The following is a 20,680-nucleotide window of genomic DNA, read 5'->3' as shown; positions in this document are numbered from 1 at the left end:
ACTGGCATACACTTCAGTATAGCCACATTAAAATAGTGAAACCCAGCTCTATCAATGATTAATTCAGCATATTGTTAATCATTGTAATGGGTATCATTAGTTCATCCTTCAGTCTAGCTATTTGAAATGTTTTGTCTATTACAGTTCAACAAACATAGTGACTGCTTAGTGAGATAGGACATGTTCAATTTAAAATATTTGATCTTGATAAAGGAAGCTCCAGCTTGACATTAAATGACACATAGGATGAGGAAGAAAGTAGAGACACAACAGCCATCATTATAAATGTTTATAGACATACCTAAAGTCTTATCTAAAGTTCATCCTGTTAAAGGACATGTTTTATGTTGTACAATTCCTCTTAGAATATCAATCTAATAAGCACCAAATGAGGCTGAAGACAATGCTGTTATAAAAAATGGAGGAAAATGATTAAAATGTGATAATTATACTGACATCTTATATGCTCAATCTAATCAACCAAGCTTCCAATTTGTCATAGTGCACACTCAGTCATACATTATTGCTTAATTATAGCAACACTTCTATTTTGAAAGGCTGTCAATCATGTGAAGGCCCATCATTTTTCTCTATTTGCATTTCAGACATATTTTTGTTCAGATAAAAAACCCACTATGATATTGAAATAATCCTAGCTATTTCTTTTGCTTAAAATGCCTATTGCTATTTATTCTCCTCTGGAGCGCGTGTGATATTTGTGGCAGTTTAGGCAGTATGAACTACTGCTTTAAATTGTGCTAGAGAGGCCTTGGGATCCCCTCTCCAACCTTGAACACAGGTCTCTCAGGGGAAAACAAACTATGTAGTCTTGGGGATTGCTTACTTGAAAGTGAACTATTTAATTATGAATTGATTAAAATTCTCAAACAATTTATTCCAACATTTTTGCTTTTCTTCTTTCTTCTTCTGGGCTTTTTCTATTGGTCCTACAAGAATTGATAAAGAATAAAGAACAAAATCCTGCTTGCCTTACTCACATGAGTAGTTTCATCAGCTTCACACAGCCAGTTTGTGTGTAAATCTAAATTGATGTACTATAGAGTAGTCATCTCATGGTTCTCTTAATAAATGTACTGGGTGATACACACATCATGCTCTGGATTTCTCTTATTCTATCCCTATTTATTTATTTGTTCCCTTAAGAACTTCTGCTTCTTGGGCACTCCACGCTAACTGTTTCCTCAGTCTTTCTGCTTTGAATCATATCCTAGGCAATATTCTGGCACTTCTCATGAGCAACGACAAGAGAAAAGTCAAACAAAATGTGTCATTTAATTAATTGCATAGGCTGCATCAGTGGTAACTAACTGAAAACTTAAGGCAAGAAAGATGGCAGAGCTGTCAAAACATGTAAGTCTATGTGTTAGACTCCAGGCTGCACATCAATAGTTAGTTGAAGTAGAGGAAGCAGTACAGCACTTTGAACATATAATACTTAGGGTTGGTAACAGGTCTCCATAAAATATAGGTTCTCACTTCAAAGTTCAAGCAACGACACTGACTTCACATCTCTCCCTCCTTCCAGTCTGTGGCTCAAGCAATTTAGGCCTTGTCTACACCTAAAATGTAGGTCAAACTAGCTGCATTGCTTAGGGCTGTGAAAAATTTCACATCCTGAGCGACATAGTTACGTTGACCTAACCCCCACTGTAGAGACCAGTAGGTGGATGGGAGTAGTAGCTGATGTGCCACTATAAAGCTTGTAGTGTAGACACTTACAATCTAACTGCATTGCACTTACAATCTAACTGCATTGTGTGAAACTTTTCACAGCCCTGAGTGATGTAGCTAGTTTGACCTAAGTATTAGGGGTCTTATATAGTGACGGTATGGGGGGGGAGGGGGAAGGAGTTGCACTTATACCCAAGTTTTACAATTCACTGTTCTGCCACTAAGGAGGAAGTGTTAAATAAACTGTGTAATAATGGTGTGTGGAATATATAGTTTATGACCATCACAACACCAGCCTACCTAGGACCTTTCAACCAACCTGAAAATATAACATTAAAGTGAAGTTCATTCAGGCATAAACATACAAACAGTTTGCAACTAGAGCAACTAAAAATATGCCTGAGGTATAGGAAAATGAACAAGTTTCCAGTATACTGATTTCACTTCAAGTAATAATTTCCCTTTCATCTTTTTACTACTTTACTACAGTAATATTTTAGGCTAAATTTCATTCTGATATTATAGTGCTGTGTCCTATTGGACTCGACGTGTGGCCTAATGCCATGATTGGGGGAGAGGAGCAATCCTAATCCCCTCAAACAATTCAACCATAACCTGCTGGGATATGACTGGTTAGCAGGGTATATATCCCTTTGCTTCGAGTGGTCACCCTCTGGTTTCACTGCCCCACAACCATTGCTTGCTGCTTTTTCCTTCTAAGTTACCAACGATGCAGTCAGTGAACTTTCCTAGTGCTAATTGCCACCAGAGTAGAAATGGGGCTTTATGCTAGCTATTACTGCTAGGAAATTCCAGCACCGGATGCCATGCTTCCACTTAGCCTGACACTGCTTTCATAGCCAGTCGCCAAACGTTGGTCTTCCTATAAAATGTAATTGTACTAACCACTAGTGTGTATTTCATTTTATATATGCGGGTGTACTATGTACCTAATAATAGTATGTATTGCATAAATACACAAAAATGCAAAGTAATATACATTGAAAAACATAATCCAAACTATACATGTAAAATGATGGGGTCTAAATTAGCTGTTACCACTCAAGAAAGAGATCTTGGAGTCATTGTGGATACTTCTCTGGAAAAAAACATTCAATGTGCAGCAGCAGTCAAAACAGCTAACAGAATATTAGAAACCCTTAGGAAAGGGATGAGTAATAAGACAGAAAATATCATAATGCCACTATATAAATCCATGGTATGCCCACACCTTGAATACTGTGTGCAGTTCTGGTCACCCCATCTCAAAAAAGATATATTAGAATTGGAAAAGGTACAGAGAGAGGCAACAAAAATGGTTTGGGGTATGGAACAGCTTCCATATGAGGAGAGATTAAAACAATCGGGACTTTTCAATTTGAAAAAGAGACTAAGAAGGGATATGATAGAGGTCTATAAAATTGTGACTGGTGTGGAGAAAGTGAATAAGGAAGTGTTATTTACTCCTTCACATAACACAAGAACCAGGGGTCACCCGATGAAATTAATAGGCAGCAAACAAAAGGAAGTATTTCTTCACACAGCACATAGTCAACCTATGGAATTCATTCCTAGCAGATATTGTGAAGGCTAAAACCATAACAGGGTTAAAAAAAGAACTAGCTAAGTTAATGGAGAATAGTGTATCAATGACTTATTAGCCAAGATGATCAGGGATGATGCAACCCAATGCTTTGAGTGTCCCCAGCCTCTGATTGCCAGAAGCTGGGAATGGACAACAGCGATGGATCACTTTATGATTGCCTGTTCTGTTCATTCCCTCTGAAGCATGTGGCATTGGCCACTGTCAGAAGACAGGATACTGGGCTAGATGGACCATTGGTTTGACCCAATATGGCTGTTTTTATGTTCTTATGTTCACATTATATTACTTACCCAATAGTTGTAACACCTGCTTGCTCTTTTTTTTTTAAACTATTATATCCTGTTTCACCAGTAATGGGGTGCATTTAATAAATCCATAAATACATTTTTAGTTTCAAATTATATGTTATATGTAAACATATAGATTATGTGTATGCATTATATGTACATATAAAAGAAACTTAAATTACCATTCATGACAGCAGTCGCAAGTGCTCATGGAAGAAAAAAACTAACAAAAACAGGGCACTTGGCTATAAAAAATGTCAAGTTATTCTTTGAACATTGGCTCAGAAAAATCTCAATACATTTCTGGTAAATGAGGCGTGAAACATATTGTAGAAAATATGGTGTCCAGTAGATAGCGCTACCCAATATTTTATTTTAATGACAATGTACAGTACTTAAAAAGGCTTGAACTTTAAATCAAACACTATGGAAAGGACATTGCCAATCCATTAGTTTTTCAGCTACAACTGAGCATCAATACGATGACAAGGTGGAGAAAGTAACCCATTTTTGGTAAACCCAGGTGGTTAAAATATGTATCAATAATGGTGGCTCTGACTCTGAGCAGTCATGCAGTTTACCCATTAGTTAGTAGTGAAGCAACAGTGATGACCTTCATAAAGCAACCACTTGATATGACTTCAAAAATGTCATTAATGAGTTTTCCAGTCTTTGATGACCAAGGGAAGCCAGTGAATCTGTTTGTAAAGGACACAGTCCCATTCCTTCAATAGTAGTATTTGGTGGAAAGCCTCTGTTAGTCACGGTGTTTGTGGCTATTATAGCAGAAGCCTGAATTCAGATGCCTTTCTTTGAAAGAAAGAGGATTACATTGTTTCTAAATAAATAGTATGATATAAAATCCATTTGGTTTATTTATTTATTTTTTATTCTGAGGAAAAAACTCTTCCAACTCTCTCCTCTTCCTCTAAAGTAGAGAAATTGTGGGATGTCTATAGTGCAGACATTCCTCTTAGGATAAGTTGTAGCTAGAAATTTGTTCATAACACAGAGCTCCTAAGAGAAAACAAAAATTAGTAAGTAGGCACTTCAGAAATAAAGCTTTAGAAATGTGTTTTTCACACAATTATGTATCTAACATTTACTAAACTAAACCGTTTTGATTCTTAAAATGGTGTTTGGAGGGCGCACTACTCTTTCATTCCTTGTAATGTCAATAAAAGCTTTGCTCGGGTAACAAAAGAAAATGGTTTTGATAGTCGTATGAGTACACACATGAACACATCAGAAGGTTATCTCATGACTGGCAGACTTTCAGATGAAGCCCTTGACTTTAAACAGTGAATGGCATCTCTTATGTGCCCAGATCTTCCACACCAAAAGCAAACAAACCACCTCCCTCCTCCCCCCCCCCCCTCCTGTGTACTGTTCCTGGCTTGGGGGGAGGGTGGATTTTCAAATCTGTATTCAGTGGGCTGGAACTGGACAACTCACTCCAACTTTCTCCTCCTCCTTTTTTTTTCCTTTTTTTTTCCTTGAACTTGCTTGAGTGTCAGTCAGTCAGTGCCATTTGCTTGCATAGATACTGCCATCCCAGGACCCCCCCAGGACCATTTATTTCAGGCCTCTGGACCCTCCTGGTTTCTCTCTTGCTTGTCCCAGAACACCTTGTGCTGGTGTTGGTAAGTCTCATGTACCCTGCTCTGTGCTGCTAGTGGTAACATCTGCTGCTGCTGTTCAGAAGCCAGCTGTGCTTCCTGCTGCCTTTAGTGGTTCTGTATGATTTGAAGGAGGGCAGCCTAGTCTGCTGCTGCTGCTGTTTTGCCTTTACCATACCTAAAAACAAACAAACACAGACAGATTTCAGAAAGGTACAGAGAGAAACTGAAATTGTGAATCGATTGAAGGGGAATTAAGAAATTCCATTAGAAAATAACATTGCTAGTCTTTGGTAGCATTGCCATCCTGCTCACCAGATATTTTTCTTTTCAGCTTTCCTTTTTTATTTTCCGGTCTCCTTCAGGACATTACATCTGACTGTGTGTGTAGTTTGAAAGCCCACTGTGACCGACAACCAGTAGACAACTGAATGCCGACAATGGGCATCTTCTCTGTTAACCTCCGACAGGCTGGCTACTTTGCCCACACTGACTTCCTCTTTCCCAATCATTTAAAAATACAAAGTGCTGTTTGAGGCAGGAATCTGTGTCTGTTTCCAGAAGTATGAGACCTTCTTCATTGTTGTCCAAATACAGAGAGCCTAGTAAACATGTTTAAGGGCATTTCTTACCTGTCATTGTGTGGCGGCAGCCACTGCCCCACCTCATGCATCACTCAGTTTCACACATCAGGGAGTGAAGGGAAGCCTCCACCTGCCATATCTCAAAAGCCCCAGCTGAGTTTGCAACTCACGCCCACTATGCTGTCTTTCCTCAATGCCTCTTCCTTCACTCTGCCAATATCTTAGCTTCCCTCCAGGGATTTAGCTGTGTCTGACTCTCTAACCTAACAATATGCCTGCTTGGGTACTGCAAGAAACCCTTTCTTGCCAGCCTCACAGTTCAGTCCAGCCCAGAGCTCTGTAACAACATGCACAGAACTTCCACTTCCCCAGGGTTCTTTAATCTTCTATCTGCCTGTTTCTTAGGCCTCCCCCTAAATCCTCTCACAGACTTCTTCCCAAAGCACCTCCTGGGCTCTTTCCTCAGCTCTTTGACTAGTGAGATCCGGAGCTTTTGCTTTTCCAGTCTTCCACTTAGCAGAGAGAACCACAACACATCCTTTTCCCTCCATGTTATGAGAAAAGTGTGTGTGTGTGTGTGTATCTATATATCTAGATCTCCCTTCATCCTTTCCAGCATTCCTTACTGTAGCCTGCAATTCCTGTGGTTCCCATACAAATGCTTGGTTCTGGGCTGAAACTGTAATTGGATAGTGCTGGACTTGTGGCCTGTCCTTAAAGGCCAACATACCCTGTTATGCAGGGGTGTTGCCGGTCACTGGATAAAGATGTACTGGTAAAGCTTCTATGGAGAACTTTCACAGCTCTTGGTTCAAATAAGTGCTATTAGTCCATAACTTTCATGAGGGCTAATTTCACTCTCAAATTAAAGAAAGAAAACCTTGTCACAACCAGGACTGTATTTATTTTGTATTCCCTTTGAAGTCATGATTTTCAGGCAAACCCTGAAGACAGTAGTTTATAAGGACTATACTGTTAATATAACACATTGGACATGTTACAAAACAGGCCAGTGACTCCTTTTACATATAACCATGAGATAGATAAAGTGAATAATAATATTAAGATATTATTAATTATTATTAATATTATTATTAAGATGAATGTGATTTGAATTTTAGGGCAAAGTACTACATGTATGATAATTATTTGACATAGAAGTGGGGGAAAATACATAATTAAGAGAGAATTCTCTTTCTTTGGGATCTTCTGTACTGTCTGCTCCCTTCAGAAGAAGACATCTCCAAGAGGCAGAAGAATGCCTAGGAAGGCTATTTCCCCAACTAAATTCAATGGCACATTTCCTGAGGCAGACAAAAGGAAGTAGCCCTAAGGTCATGTAAGTGACCTTGACTGAATCTTGTGGCTGATAGCATGTGGCTGCTGTGTGTGATTCTTGTTGAGAAAGGGGAGAGAGAGTTCTTCACTGCCTGGAGGGAATATGTGTGCTGTTTATATATGGTGCTGAAAAGCAAGAGGGTGAAGTATGGCTTCTGAAGTGCTGTAGAGGATATGAAATGATTGAAGATGTGTGTCCTCATGTGTGTAATAGCCTAGGTTGGGTCGAGGGATTGGGGCAGGGGGAGGGGGAGAATTAAAGAATATGAAGGCATTCCTAATGGATTCTCTATTTTCTCTTCAGCAATCAGCATTACTAGAAGAACTCCATCCTCTTTGCTCTGCTTTTTTAAGCAGATTTTCTTTGTCTAAAATGTGTGTTTATGTGTGTGTATATATATAGAGAGAGAGAGAGAGAGAGATGTTAGGTTACAAATATGAAAACAGTGCATGCTATTTCCTGTGAATACAGATGGATGTTGTATTTTGAGTATTTTACATTACATGAAAGCTGCTGTTTATGTGTGTTTATCAGTGAAGCTCTTGAGTATACGCTATCTTTTTTTGGATGATAATAACTCTAAAATTATTGTATGTCAGTTATTACCAATATATTGTGGTGGTTTAATCTACCCAGGCTTACTATTTCACCCTTCCCTCTCTTCCTTCTTCAGGAAATATACTATTTTTATAACTGTTGCAAGATCTGTATCTTTAGTTAAACAAAAAGAACAGGAGTACTTGTGGCACCTTAGAGACTAACAAATTTATTTGAGCATAAGCTTTCATGGGCTACAGCCCACTTCATCGGATGCATAGAATGGAACATATAGTAATGAGATATATATACACATACAGAGAACATGAAAAGGTGGGAGTTGTCCTACCAACTCTAAGGAGCTAATTAATTAAGAGAAAAAACTTTTGTAGTGATAATCAAGATAGCCCATTACAGACAGTTTGACAAGAGGTGTGAGAATACTGAACATGGAGAAATAGATTCAATGTGTGTAATGGTTCAGCCATTCCCAGTCTCTATTCAAGCCTTTAATTCATTGTATTTCTCCTTAGTTTTATTTTGTGATTGCATACTCATTGGGGCATAGCCAAAAGAAGGCCTTTTAAAGACCAGGAAACAAAGGTTTAGATGGTTCATGATGGGTCTGCTTCACTTAGGAAAAGCACATTCCAACCCAGTGAGCAAAGCCTCCGTACAAACTGCAATGTTTTCCTCATTCAGGCCTTTCAATGAACTGCTTTATGAATCCTAGGAAGTGTAGATATGGATTCCAGACTTAATGGAGGGGTCAGGGAGAGAGTGAACAAATTTTGCCCTAGCAGTGGAATTGTGACAGTGTAAGTGAAGACACAATTTGGCCAGAGGAGTCTAAAATGATGGCAAACTAAAGATAAAACTTGCAGATAAATAGTTAGAAAATCTACTGCAATTACTGTCCTGTGGATCCAGAAGTATTTAACTTAATACTAATGATCTTGATACTGGTACTGAACCATAACTAATGTCACAAATTTGCAAAAATTAAAAGAACATCACCTAAAATATCAATGTGTCCTAACATCAAGGTCATTCTGAAATGATATGCATCTTCTCTAATACTTAGATAATTTAGGTATAAATTAAGGATTTTATTTTCTAGGAGCTTCCAAGGATCTAACTCTGGGTTTCCCACTTGCTGACCCACACTACAGGCAAGTGCATTTGGATAAGGGATCCCAATGAAGTGTCTTAGCAACTATTAGATCTGTCCTGGAGGGGGCTATAGGGCCAAGGTGGTGAATAATTCCTCCAAATGGGCGACTGTTTTTTCCCCATATGAGCTTCATCCGTCTTCCCAATTTCTCAGCACCTATATTGAAACATACCCTTATGGCCAAGTGGATAGAGAGCTTCTTCTGAGGGATGCTCTAAACCAACTGCCAGGGGATGCACATGACATGTCATTTGCATCCTTTCTCCCACAGGCTGACAGTGCCAACCATGAGTGTTGCTGAGAGGCTAAAAAAAGACAGCTTCTTTAGAAGAGTCACAATACTCAGCTGTTTCTCTGTGGTGTCCAAAAGCAAACATGTTCCACTCTGCAACTTCCTCCCCATTCTGAAAGTGCAGTCCCACCTTCACAGTGCTCAGTATACCACAAGGAACAGTCTACAAGGCAGTGCTCCCAAACTAAGTTTGTCTCTATTGTAATGCAGTTCTCTACCCATTGGGCAGGACTGGGCATTCGTAATGCTGGCATTATATGAAGAAATCATTATTATTTATTTGTTCCGTGTGCTGATACAGTTCTTATCATTGAAGAATGTAGGTACCAAGTAAAAGGTGCAAGGACCCATCCAACTCATCACCTCGGTGCATAGGTATGAAGTACCTGGATAAGGTCCCTGTTTGGCTGAATGCATGGCAGAAGTATAAGGCACCACTCTCATCAGTCCAGTGGTCCCACCTTAAAGGCAGCCCAGTAGTTTTAATAATTGTTTATCAGAGGTGGAGCAGAATTGTATTGATGGCATTTGGGGATACTTTGGGGTAGTCTCTTAAGACAGGATATTGTTTTAAAAGGCTCATTTTCTCTACTTGTGTCATACAAAACTTATCACATACAATGGCATAAAATCAGAGTCCTTAAATAATGGGGACATGACTCAGATTCCTTCATTCTAGTCCTAGGGAAGCAGTCATTCTTCTCTTAACTGCTTTACTTGAAACGTGGACTACAGAGATACAGTATCATCTGAAGCCCAAGAAAAGAACTGTCACACAGTGGAGGAAAAGAAACAGAAGATATGCAGGAAGCAGACCGGTTTAGAATACGCTATAAACAGATAGGTAGACAGATTCAGACACGCTCAAGACTCTGTTTGCAGATGCAGGTTGAAAGCAGCTGGTTCCAGCCTGCAGGTAAAAGTGGCCAAGTTTTCACCTTCACATTTACTCCCAGCTCTTTCCCCAGAAGATCATTCTCTGAGCTGAAAGAAATAGGAGTCAGAAGCGGTGCAGTGGTGCATGCCTGCTCAGCTTATTAAAACAGGGGAAGAAGGCAATATTTCACCCCCCAGAAATAAAAAAAGATAGACAAGTAAGAGAGGCTAATCCATCTGATGAAATTAACAGGCAGAGTATGTAGCTGTTTGAAATGATGAACGAGGTTGAAATAGCTACACAGGCTAACATCCAGTGGGATAATTACTCCAAGCTCTCGGGCTAAAATCTGTCTTGGAGGAACTGGGAGGCTTTGATGACTCAATTTCAATGGGCATGCTTATGAAATACATAGTAAAAGCTATTAAAGTTGAAATTGTTCCTGGGTGGTATTCTGAGACTGCGCTATGGACCCAAGCAGGCTGCTTTTAATAAAGTACATGCTATTGTTGCTCTCAGAAGTGGCAGATACTTTAGCTGCCCACCTACATAGTCTTAACCATTTAACGACTCTACCTTATTTTGAACAATTATTATGTTTCTAGAGTAAATCCCATTCTTTATATAAAAAGATATATATAAATCCCATTCTTTATATAAAAAACAAGATAAGCAAGCAACCCGTAAGCTGAGCATTCGAGTTGCTTATACTATTCTTCCAATTTTAGAGCCACTTGTGATGAGGCGATTGGCATCCGAGGAACAAAGGAATAAATGAATAAATGTTTTTAAAATTTACATTAGCTACCAAAAGCATTTCATTTCCGTAGAATGCTAGTGCTCTACAATATGTGCTCTATTATATCAGCTCTATGATAGCAAGCTGATCATCTGCAAAGGAAAACAGAAAACAGTAGGATACCAATATAGTCCAAAATTTCTATCCGAATAGACTATATTTATGTTGTGGAATATGCGTATGAGCCATCATTTTCTGTTAGAATGAGCACAGGGCTAAGCGCCAGGAACTCCTGACTTCGGCTCCTGGATCAGACACCCACACCTGTGCCCTTGAGCATTCTTTCCATTTCTTCATGTACAAAGGGGGAGGATAATAATACTTACCTGGACCATAGGGGTATTGTTTGTTTGTAGTATAAGAGGCAGATTTTCAAAAGAGCTCAGCGCCTAACAGCTCTTATTTAGGCACTTCAGCATATGGCCAGATTTACAAAGTTGCGCCACACACATTGAGGAGAATGGAAGCTGCTGGGAGCTGAGCACTTTTGAAAATTTGGGTACTTCATTTAGGTGCCTAAATTTAATGGTAACTTTTGCCTTTCACCTCTGGGAGCTGGGTTCAAGGCTGGCCTGGAAAGCTTCTGCAGAATGAATTCTGGCAGCACCAGCCCATTCCCTGAAGAGAGATGTAATTCTGTCTTATTTACCATCCACAAATCTATCAACAGTAGTCTTAGCTCCAAGAGATTATGTCGGAGATTATGATTCTAGACATGAGTAAGTTACACTGTCACAACACAGGCCTGATAATGGGAAGTTGTCATATGGTCAGCAGACATTACCTTTTTAGACATATCACACCCTGGAGGTGTCTGACTGCAGTGATTACATGTTTTATCAGTTTTACAGCACTTGAAAAGTGTTTTGAGATTTCAGGATAAAGAGCACTCAAAGTGCAGTGTCTGTTGATTCATTCATTGAAATTGGTTAGACATTCGTTATGTATATATTTTTTTAACTGGGTAGTTAATAGTGCATTCAGAAGCATAGTAATATAGGAAACATATACCACAAATGTACAATATATGGATGCACTTCTGCAGAACTTTATGGTAGCAGTCTTTTGTCTGCTTCTGCGCCCGCAAACGAAGTGAATACTTCACGGGCACTTATTTAGGGAACCATTGGAGACAGGGAATTAGTTCATTTTACACTTGGTACCACCATACTTGAAATGGGTACTATAATAACAGAATAGGTTTGTTCAGAGGGCGTGATATACCAATGTATAAGGAGCTGGAAGGAGAAAATAGTGTAGAAGAATAATATGTGATCAGTATTCAGCAGGATTGTAGTCCTCATTTTTTTTTAAATTCTGGGGTAGGTCCCACAAATGGATCCTGCCTTGACCTGAAAGGAGCTCTACGCAGTTGCAGGGATGGGCCTGAGGAGAGCCATTTGCAGGATCCAGCCCATTCATGACAGGGGTCCTGCAGGGATCAGTTCTGGATCTGGTTCTGTTCAATATCTTCATCTGTGATTTAGATGATGGTATAGAGAGTACACTTTTAAAGTTTGTGGATGATACCAAGCTGGGAGGGATTGCAAGTGCTTTGCAGGATAGGATTATAATTCAAAATGATCTGGACAAACTGGAGAAATGGTCTAAAGTAAATAGGATTCATTTCAATCGAGATAAATGCAAAGTACTCCACTTAGGAAGGAACAATCAGTTGCACTCATACAAAATGGGAAATGACTGCCTAGGGAGGAGTACTGCAGAAAGGGATCTGGGAGTCTTAGTGGACCACAAGCTAAATATGAGTCAACCATGTAACGCTGTTGCAAAAAAAGTGAACATCTTTCTGGGATGTAATAGCGGGACACGAGAAGTAATTCTTCTGTTTTACTCCATGCTGATTAGGCCTCAACTGGAGTATTGTGTCCAGTTCTGTGTGCCACATTTCAGGAAAGATATGGACAAATTGGAGAAAGTCCAGAGAAGAGCAACAAAAATGATTAAAGGTCTAGAAAACATGACCTATGAGGGAAGATTGGAAAAATTGGGTTTGTTTAGTCTGGAAAAGAGAAGACTAAGTCTATCTGGAAAAGATATGATAAGAGTTTTCAAGTACATAAAAAGTTGTTACAAGGAGGAAGGAGAAAAAATATTCTTCTTAACCTCTGAGGATAGGACAAGAAGCAATGACCTTAAATTGCACCAAGGGAGGTTTAGGTTGGACATTAGGAAAAACTTCCTAACTGTCAGGGTGTTTAAGCACTGGAATAAATTGCCTCGGGAGGTTGTGGAGTCTCTGTTATTGGAGATTTTTAAGAGCAGGTTGGACAAACACCTGTCAGGGATGGTCTGGATAATACTTGTTCCTGCCATGAGTACAGAGGACTGGACTAGATGATCTCTCGATGTACCTTCCAGTCCTATGATTCTATGATTAGCCTGTTAGAGGGGCCAATCTTGCTCCCCTTAATCATGATTGGAGACCAATGGGATGTCTCATGTTAGTTAGGAAAGCAGAAATGGGCCATTGGGAAGTGGGAAAGCAGGTCTTGTGCAATCAATGGAGCCCAAGACAATCTGAGTTTGATTCTTGTGTGTCAACATCAATAGAGTCATTTCTAATATACACTGATGCAAGAGAGAAGAAAATCAAGCCCTTTGTATTAAACTACATTTTATTTGACTCTGTTGTTTGGCAAAGCAAAAGTACATGATTGCATGGTGTCTTGTGTCCAAAAATATCTTCCAGGTAAGTTGAGCTAATACCAGAGCTGAGCTGGCTTTTCTTTTAAGTGAGGGAAATTATGACTAATCTCATTTAAACCACATCTAAAAATGACCTAAAATAACTTTTCTGTTTAAATATATCATGACTTAAAACTGCAGTGTTTCAGCACATTCCAAGGCTAGGAGCAAGTGCTTGCTGTCCCTCTAGAAAGTTAGAAATCATTGCTTTCCAGTGGTATAAATCTCTCATTTCTAGTTCCAGGAAGTATGCCATATGTCTGGCTACATTTTACCTACAACTGTTTTATCTTCTACTAGAGCTGTTGTGCTTTTGCTCCTCTTTCTTAGCCGATGCTGCTTGGGCTGAAGCCAAAAAATCAAAAAGAAACCAACTTGTAAACAAACTAACAAATTTCCTGTTGACTGGCTCAGAGTGAAGCCAAAATGCCAGTACGAAACAGGGCCGCCCAGAGGATTCCGGGGGACTGGGGTCTTCGGCGGCGGGGGGGGGCCCGCCGCCGAAGTGCCCCGAAGCCGGACCCGCCGCCGAAGTGCAGCCCGGTCTTCGGCGGTAATTCGGCGGCGGGGGGCCCCCACCGCGGGTCTTCGGGGCACTTCAGTGGCGGGTCCCGGAACGGAAGGACCCCCCCGCCGCCAAATTACCGCGGAAGACCCGGCTGCAGTTCGGCGACGGGTCCCGCTCCGTCTTCGGCGGTAATTCGCCGGCGGGGGGTCCTTCCGCCCCGGAGTGGAAGGACCCCCCGCCGGCGAAGACGGGAGTGAAGAAGCTCCTGTGCCCGGCCCGGCAAGAGTTTTCTGGGCCTCCCAGAGCGAGTGAGGGACCCCGCTCCAGGGGCCCCGAAAAACTCTCGTGGGGGCCCCTGTGGGGCTCAGGGCCTGGGGCAAATTGCCCCTCTTGCCCCCCCCTCTGGGCGGCCCTGGTACGAAACCTTGGCACTCAAAGCTCTAGCCTGTGGTTTTAAAATGTATTTAAAAGAATTAGACTTGACACCACTGTTTGAAAATAATCTAGAAATAAATAAAATATTTTTTAAATTAGTCACATAGTGCGATATATAAAAATCAGCAGTAACATTTACATTTACAAGTGTAATAATAACATGTCTGCAGGCATGTGATTCTGTAAACATCCCTTGTGAATGCATGTGGCCTTTGGCCTGATATCTCATAAGGTTTCAGAAGAGAGATTACCTGTCATGTGTTACATAATTATTTCCCTAACTTTGCATTATCTTTATTATTGCTCTTTCTCATTATCCACTTAGGACTCCTTAATGTATGTATTACAGGGAGAACAGTGAAAGTGAGATCAATGCAATGTTTTTAATAAAGAGATTGTTTTCATCCAAAAAACACAAACAAGACAACAATAATTGTTCCCATTCCCCCATGCATTTGCTGGTTATGGTATTAAGAGAAATTTATTGACATATATTATTTTCCTTTTATGATTAATTCAGACAGGAAGAGTTGTAAATTATAGCTGGACTTTGGGAAAAATGCTTCTCTGCCCAGGAACCCATCTAGAAATAGATTGTTTCCAGACATGATGGGGAGCCAGGGTGTGGATATATAGACACAGTTGCTGGTAGGGGGCCAGGACTTCCACCAGGTGTTGAAAAGGATGTAGAAGCTCATGGGGAGAAGGCAGTAGAAGGAGGTGTGACTGTATAGATCTTTGTTGGAACCAGGGTCCTATGTACAGAGGAAGTCAAGTGGAGTGTCTACGGAAAGGTTGTAGTTTGCTGGTTATGATTATGCTGTCTGTATGTGTGTATCATTTGGTCAGCTTCTTGAGCAAGGACTATTCTCAATAAGTGCCCAATCAAGAAACACTTAACTGACAATGGACTTTGAGAGATGCCAATTCACATCTGAGCTTTCCTGAGAATGTTCAAACTAACATGTAAACAATGGTGTCGGCCTGCAAAGAGCTGAATCATTCATGGACATGTGACTTGCCCAGGTGCCTACAAACTCCATCTTGTTGCTGTGATTTTGCACAGAACAAAGGGGTTTCCTCCCACAAGAGAGAGAATATAAAAGGCCCTGGAAACCCCTCCATTTTGTCTTCAGCTGACTCAAGAGGTGGCCTCTCCACCCCAAAGAGATGCCTGAAAAAAACTGGAACAAAGGACAGTAACTACGGGGGTGTGAGTGATTGCTGGACCCAGACTAGGAAGGAGTCCAGTCTGTGAAAGAAGATGATCTGTAATCAGTTTCTTAATGTATTAGGCTTAGACTTGCATGTTTTGTTTTATTTGCTTGGTAACTTACTTTGTTCCATCTGTTATTACTTGGAACCACTTAAATCCTACTTGTTATACTTAATAAAATCACTTTTTAGTGAGTAAGTCATTAATACCTGGGGGAGCAAACAGCTGTGCATCTCTCTCTATCAGTGTTAGAGAGGGTGGACAATTTATGAGTTTACCCTGTATAAGATTTATACAGAGTAAAACAGATTCATTTGGGGTTTGGATCCCATTGGGAGCTGGGTGTCTGGGTGCTGGAGACAGGAGCACTTGCTAAGCCATTTTCAGTTAAGTCTGCAGCTTTGGGGGCATGGGTCAGACCCTGCAGCAGCAGGGTAGTGTGACTGGCTCAACAAGACAGGGTTCTGAAGGCCCAAACTGGCAGAGAAAAGGGGCTCAGAGGTAGTCTCAGCACATCAGGTGACAGTCCAAAGGGAATTTCTGTGATCTCAACCTCACAGGAGGTTGAGAAAATAAGAAGGGAGAATGGTAATCTGTGACGTAGGGAAATATTATTTCCTCATAGTATAGGTAGGGCAGAGAGGTTAAATGATTTGCCCAAGGTGATACAGCAAGTCAGTGGCAAAGTCAGAAAAAGACCCCAAATCTCCTAACTCCCAGTCTGCTGTTCTAACCACTAAATCAGAGCAAACTATAGTATAGTCCATTTCATTTAGTATTAAAATAATCAAGAGTTTTGGATGGGATATGGAGACTCTTGTTTCAGAGCATAAGCCCAGCCCATAACTATTGGGAGTTAGGAAGAACATTCCCTTGGGGTAGGCTATCCCGCAACTACCTTCTCCAGGGTTCTTTGACGTTCCTTTGCAGCGTAGCACTTGCTACTATTGTAGACAGGATTTTGGTCTTGGAGTACTGATCTGTTCCAATTTGACAATTCCTACTTTCTTATGTTCCATGGTTTAGATCATGTATTTTCTTTTCTTTTTAAATTTGTACTTCCTACTTGTTCCGAGGCAGAGATAACATACTGAGATGTGGTGGGCATCATTTTAGTTTACATGAGTTTGCTTACTAGTTAAGCACTATTTCTTTGTACAAATAGGAAAACATATTCAATGAATCATGTATTATGTCTTTAAAGTACAGTAGTGGAAAGTCACATCACACAGCAGCTTCTGCCCACGCTCACTAGCTAGACCCATAATAGCATATGTTAATGTAAACTATCTAATGGACTTTTAATTTCCTTATAATTTAGGGAGTTGTAAAGAGTAAGAAAAAAACTGTGGCAGAAGAATAATAGGATATCACTATTCAGCAAGAATGCATTCATAATTTTAAAGCTTTCATTGAAAGAAAAAGTGGATTTACATTCATGACCTATCAGTGTTATCAACAAATTTTCTTTAAAAAATGTCAGTGTTTTAATATGAATTTTTAGTTTTTGTAGTAGAGAATTTCTTCTTTCTAAAGTGGCTGTATTTAAAAATACAGTGGGTTAGCCTGATAACGACCATATCTTTTTCACTTTACTCATGACTGACCCCACTAGGGTCAATGTGATGGCTTATGAGAGTTAGGAGAACATAACTGGACCATCGTGGAAGAAAAAAGCAGGAAACTTGCACACAATGGAGCACAAGACAGTTTGAGTCTGATTATCCTCTCTTACACACCAGTTTTACACCAGTGTTAGTTGCATTATTCCTGATTTACATCCATGAAAGAGAGTGAAGAATCAAGCCCTTTGTATTGAACGATGTATTTTATTTTACTATATTATTTGGGAAAGGAAATGTGAATGATCTTATATATGGTTATTGCACTCATAAATATCTTCCAGGAGAGCACAGCTAATATCGGAACTTTGCTGGTTTTAAATTAGGAAAATTATAACTCAGTCATTTAAATCACCTCTAAAGACGATCTGAGGTAGCATTTCTGTTTAAATATATCATGACTTTAAACCCCAGTGTCTCTGAACATTCCAGAACTAGTAGCAAGAGGATGTTTGTCCCACTGGAAAGCTAAAAATCTCCCGTTTCCAGTGATAGGGTCTCAGAGTGGTGCCAGAATGTATATTGCCAATACTTGAGCTTAAGTCTGTGTAATTTTGGAGAGAAAACTCCACTTTTGTAGTGGGAAGAAGGAAACGTTATTCTAGCAAATCATTCCTTTTAAACACGGCAGCTGTTTGAAGCTGCTCAGAGGTTTTGAATATTAGCAATAGTGGAATGGAACATGGATTAGTGGGCATAGTGCAAAAGTGAATAACAAATATAATTTATCACACGGTTCTGTAAGGATCCCACAATGTATCCCATGACTCTGCAATTTCACATATACTTTTTTTCATTGTGGCACTACAGATAAATAGGACTTATATTTAATCAGACGGTTGTTTGTTTTATAATAAGAGAGGATGTCCAGCAAACAAGTAACAAAAACACAGTGGGAAAAATTCATCATAGGTACAACTGCTTTGATTTCAGGAATGAATTTAGCCTAATGAATGTAAATAATTGCCCGATATTGTGCCTGCACATTTGATCAAAACTAAAAGCAATTGATAAGATTTTCAGTTTATCTCATGGAACAAAATGCTAAGAAATATTCCCCTTGTGAGTTTGTGTGAACTAGACTCTTAAATATTTTGGAAGCTAGCTGGTAGTGCATGAAAGATATTAGCCAAAATCCCTATATGCCTAAATCAGCTGTGTATAATATTTATATCAAATCAGTTACATAATTAAGATGACAATTATCATTGTGACATAAAATATCAACCTCTAATACAAATGAACCTGAAATTATTTTGAGTATGATTGTGCCTGACCTTGTGAGGCAGAGGAGACTGTGGATGGAACATGCTCAAACCCTTGAATTCCTGTGCAGGGGCTGGGCACAATCCTATTAGGGAGCTCAGGCATGACGTTCTTCCAGCATCCCTCTGGCTGCTAGCTATCTGAATGGGAGGGGGAGGGGAAATCTGGGTCTCAACCAGGGCTACGTGTACCCTAGGGGTACTCAGAGGTCTTTGGGGGTACATCAACTCATCAAGATAAGTATTTCTCAACCTGGGGGTTGCAGCCCCCGGGGGGTCATGGGATGGGTTTAGGGAGGTCGCAAGTGCAGGACCAGCATTAGAGGGTCGCAAGCAGGGCAGTTGTCTGAGGCCCCACGCCCCAGGAGGCCCCACAAAGCCAAGTTACATGGTTCAGCCCCAGGTGGCGGGGCTTTGACTTCAGACAAGGCTCATAAGTGAAAAACAGGCTCAAGTATCGCACTGAAATGTAAATACAGTATTTATATTCCAATCGATTTATTTTATAATTATATTGTAAAAATGAGAGTCAGCAATGTGTCAGTAACAGTGTTCTGCGACACTTGTATTTTTATGTCTGACTTTGTAAGCAAGTAGTTTTTAAGTGAGGTGAAATTTGGGGCATGCAAGACAAATCACACTCTTGAAATGGGTACAGTAGTCTAGAAAGGTTGAGAACCACTGGTCTAAGGGATGCATTGCATCAGAAACATTGATTTGAATCCAGCAAAGCATTTAAAGACACGCTTAACTTTAAGCATGTAAGTAGCCCCAGTGACTTTAGTTGTACAACTCAGACGCTTAAAGTTAAGCATGTTCTTAACTACTTTGTTGGATTGGGGGCATTGTGATTATTATACATAATAGTATTAGTTCAGATTATTATTTGTATTTAGCGGTATAAAGTAACTCTGCCTATTGAGGTCAAGTAAAATAAATGAAAGAGCAAGTGTGTTAATAGCAGGGTAAATGACCTTTCAAAGTCCTAAAATATATATATATTCTTGCAGTCCATAGTCCAACATTTATTAATGCTGAACTTGATAAGGGCTCTCAGAACCTGAAAAAGGAGATCTGAAAGGCACCTTTGTAAAAAACAATTGATTTGCTTCATTTCATTGAAATGGCTAATGCTTTGATGGTTCATATTTACAATAGCTTGTCCTGTTCTTCAGTGGAGTTGATATGTTGGAGTCTTTAACATCATAAACTTGATCAAAACTTCCTGGGTAATAAACAGAGCGGATTTAAGATCTGAGCCCCCTCCTCATCATGCTACTGCAGCCCATCTGCGTGCCAATTTGTAGCTAAAGACATCAAGAAATGTGTTCTTCATGCTTAAATGCCTTTGGTAGTAGAAAATAGTCCTGGAAAGCTCAATATGCAAACGGGGTTCAGAGCTTGAAAGACTTTAGAGTGAAAAATGTGACCTTCCCTAGCAAAGGCTGTAGCTTGGCTAAATCCGTTACTGGGGAGAGATGTTTTACAGTGCTCATAGTGCAGTGCACGTCTTTCCCCCAGTTTTGCAAATAACTTTTTACCTAACTTTCAGTGTGAAAGACAGAGGAACTAGCTGAGGGGTAAAATTCTTCTCTAAAGTCAAACATTTACACCAAAAGGTAAAATTTATGAGTCAAATGATAGACATATTTGGGCAAAGACGATCCATGCCTGCTGAAGTGGGCGGGGGCGCAGAGTGAGGGCAGTTGGCTTCAGCAGTGTTACTTGAGCATGCTCAGTACAAGCCAAACAGCAAATGGGGGGAGGGGGGCCCGTGACCTCGCATGACTCCTCCCCACATCTCACCTCTGTATTTGGGCAAGTGGGATTTTCAAAAGCACCTCAGTGCCTAACTTCATTGAAATCAACACCTTTAAAAAAGTCACCATAAGACTCTGAGCCTGCAGACATTTCAGCACGTGTATAACTGTTCATGCAAGTACCTAATCTATTAAATTATCTGGGTAAAATCCTGGCTGCAGTGAAGTTGACAAGAGTTTTGCCATTGACTTCAATGGATTTCACCCTTTGTATATTATTCACATCCCCCTGCCTGCCTTGAATTATGTTCCAAGAATTCAAAATAAAGAGTGAAAAACCAAAACATAATTGTCATGGCTTG

The 20,680-nt window shown here is 40.1% G+C and overlaps 1 long non-coding RNA gene across 2 annotated transcripts in view; it reads right to left on the bottom strand.

The window, feature by feature from the left end:
- Positions 1-4,489: 4,489 nt before the first annotated feature.
- LOC120402356 overlaps positions 4,490-20,680 on the bottom strand; it is a 75,061-nt gene continuing 58,870 nt past the window's right edge. The window contains exon 4 of one of the 2 annotated variants that reach the window (XR_005597164.1): positions 4,490-4,602. This is a non-coding gene — a long non-coding RNA (uncharacterized LOC120402356). Of the gene's footprint in view, positions 4,603-5,196; positions 5,383-20,680 lie in introns of those variants that run through there. The other variant, XR_005597162.1, reaches the window with a different exon arrangement.

Source organism: Mauremys reevesii, linkage group 3 (genome assembly GCF_016161935.1).
Source record: "Mauremys reevesii isolate NIE-2019 linkage group 3, ASM1616193v1, whole genome shotgun sequence".
NCBI lineage: Eukaryota > Metazoa > Chordata > Testudines > Geoemydidae > Mauremys > Mauremys reevesii.
This window is presented reverse-complemented; position numbering and strand designations above follow the sequence as displayed.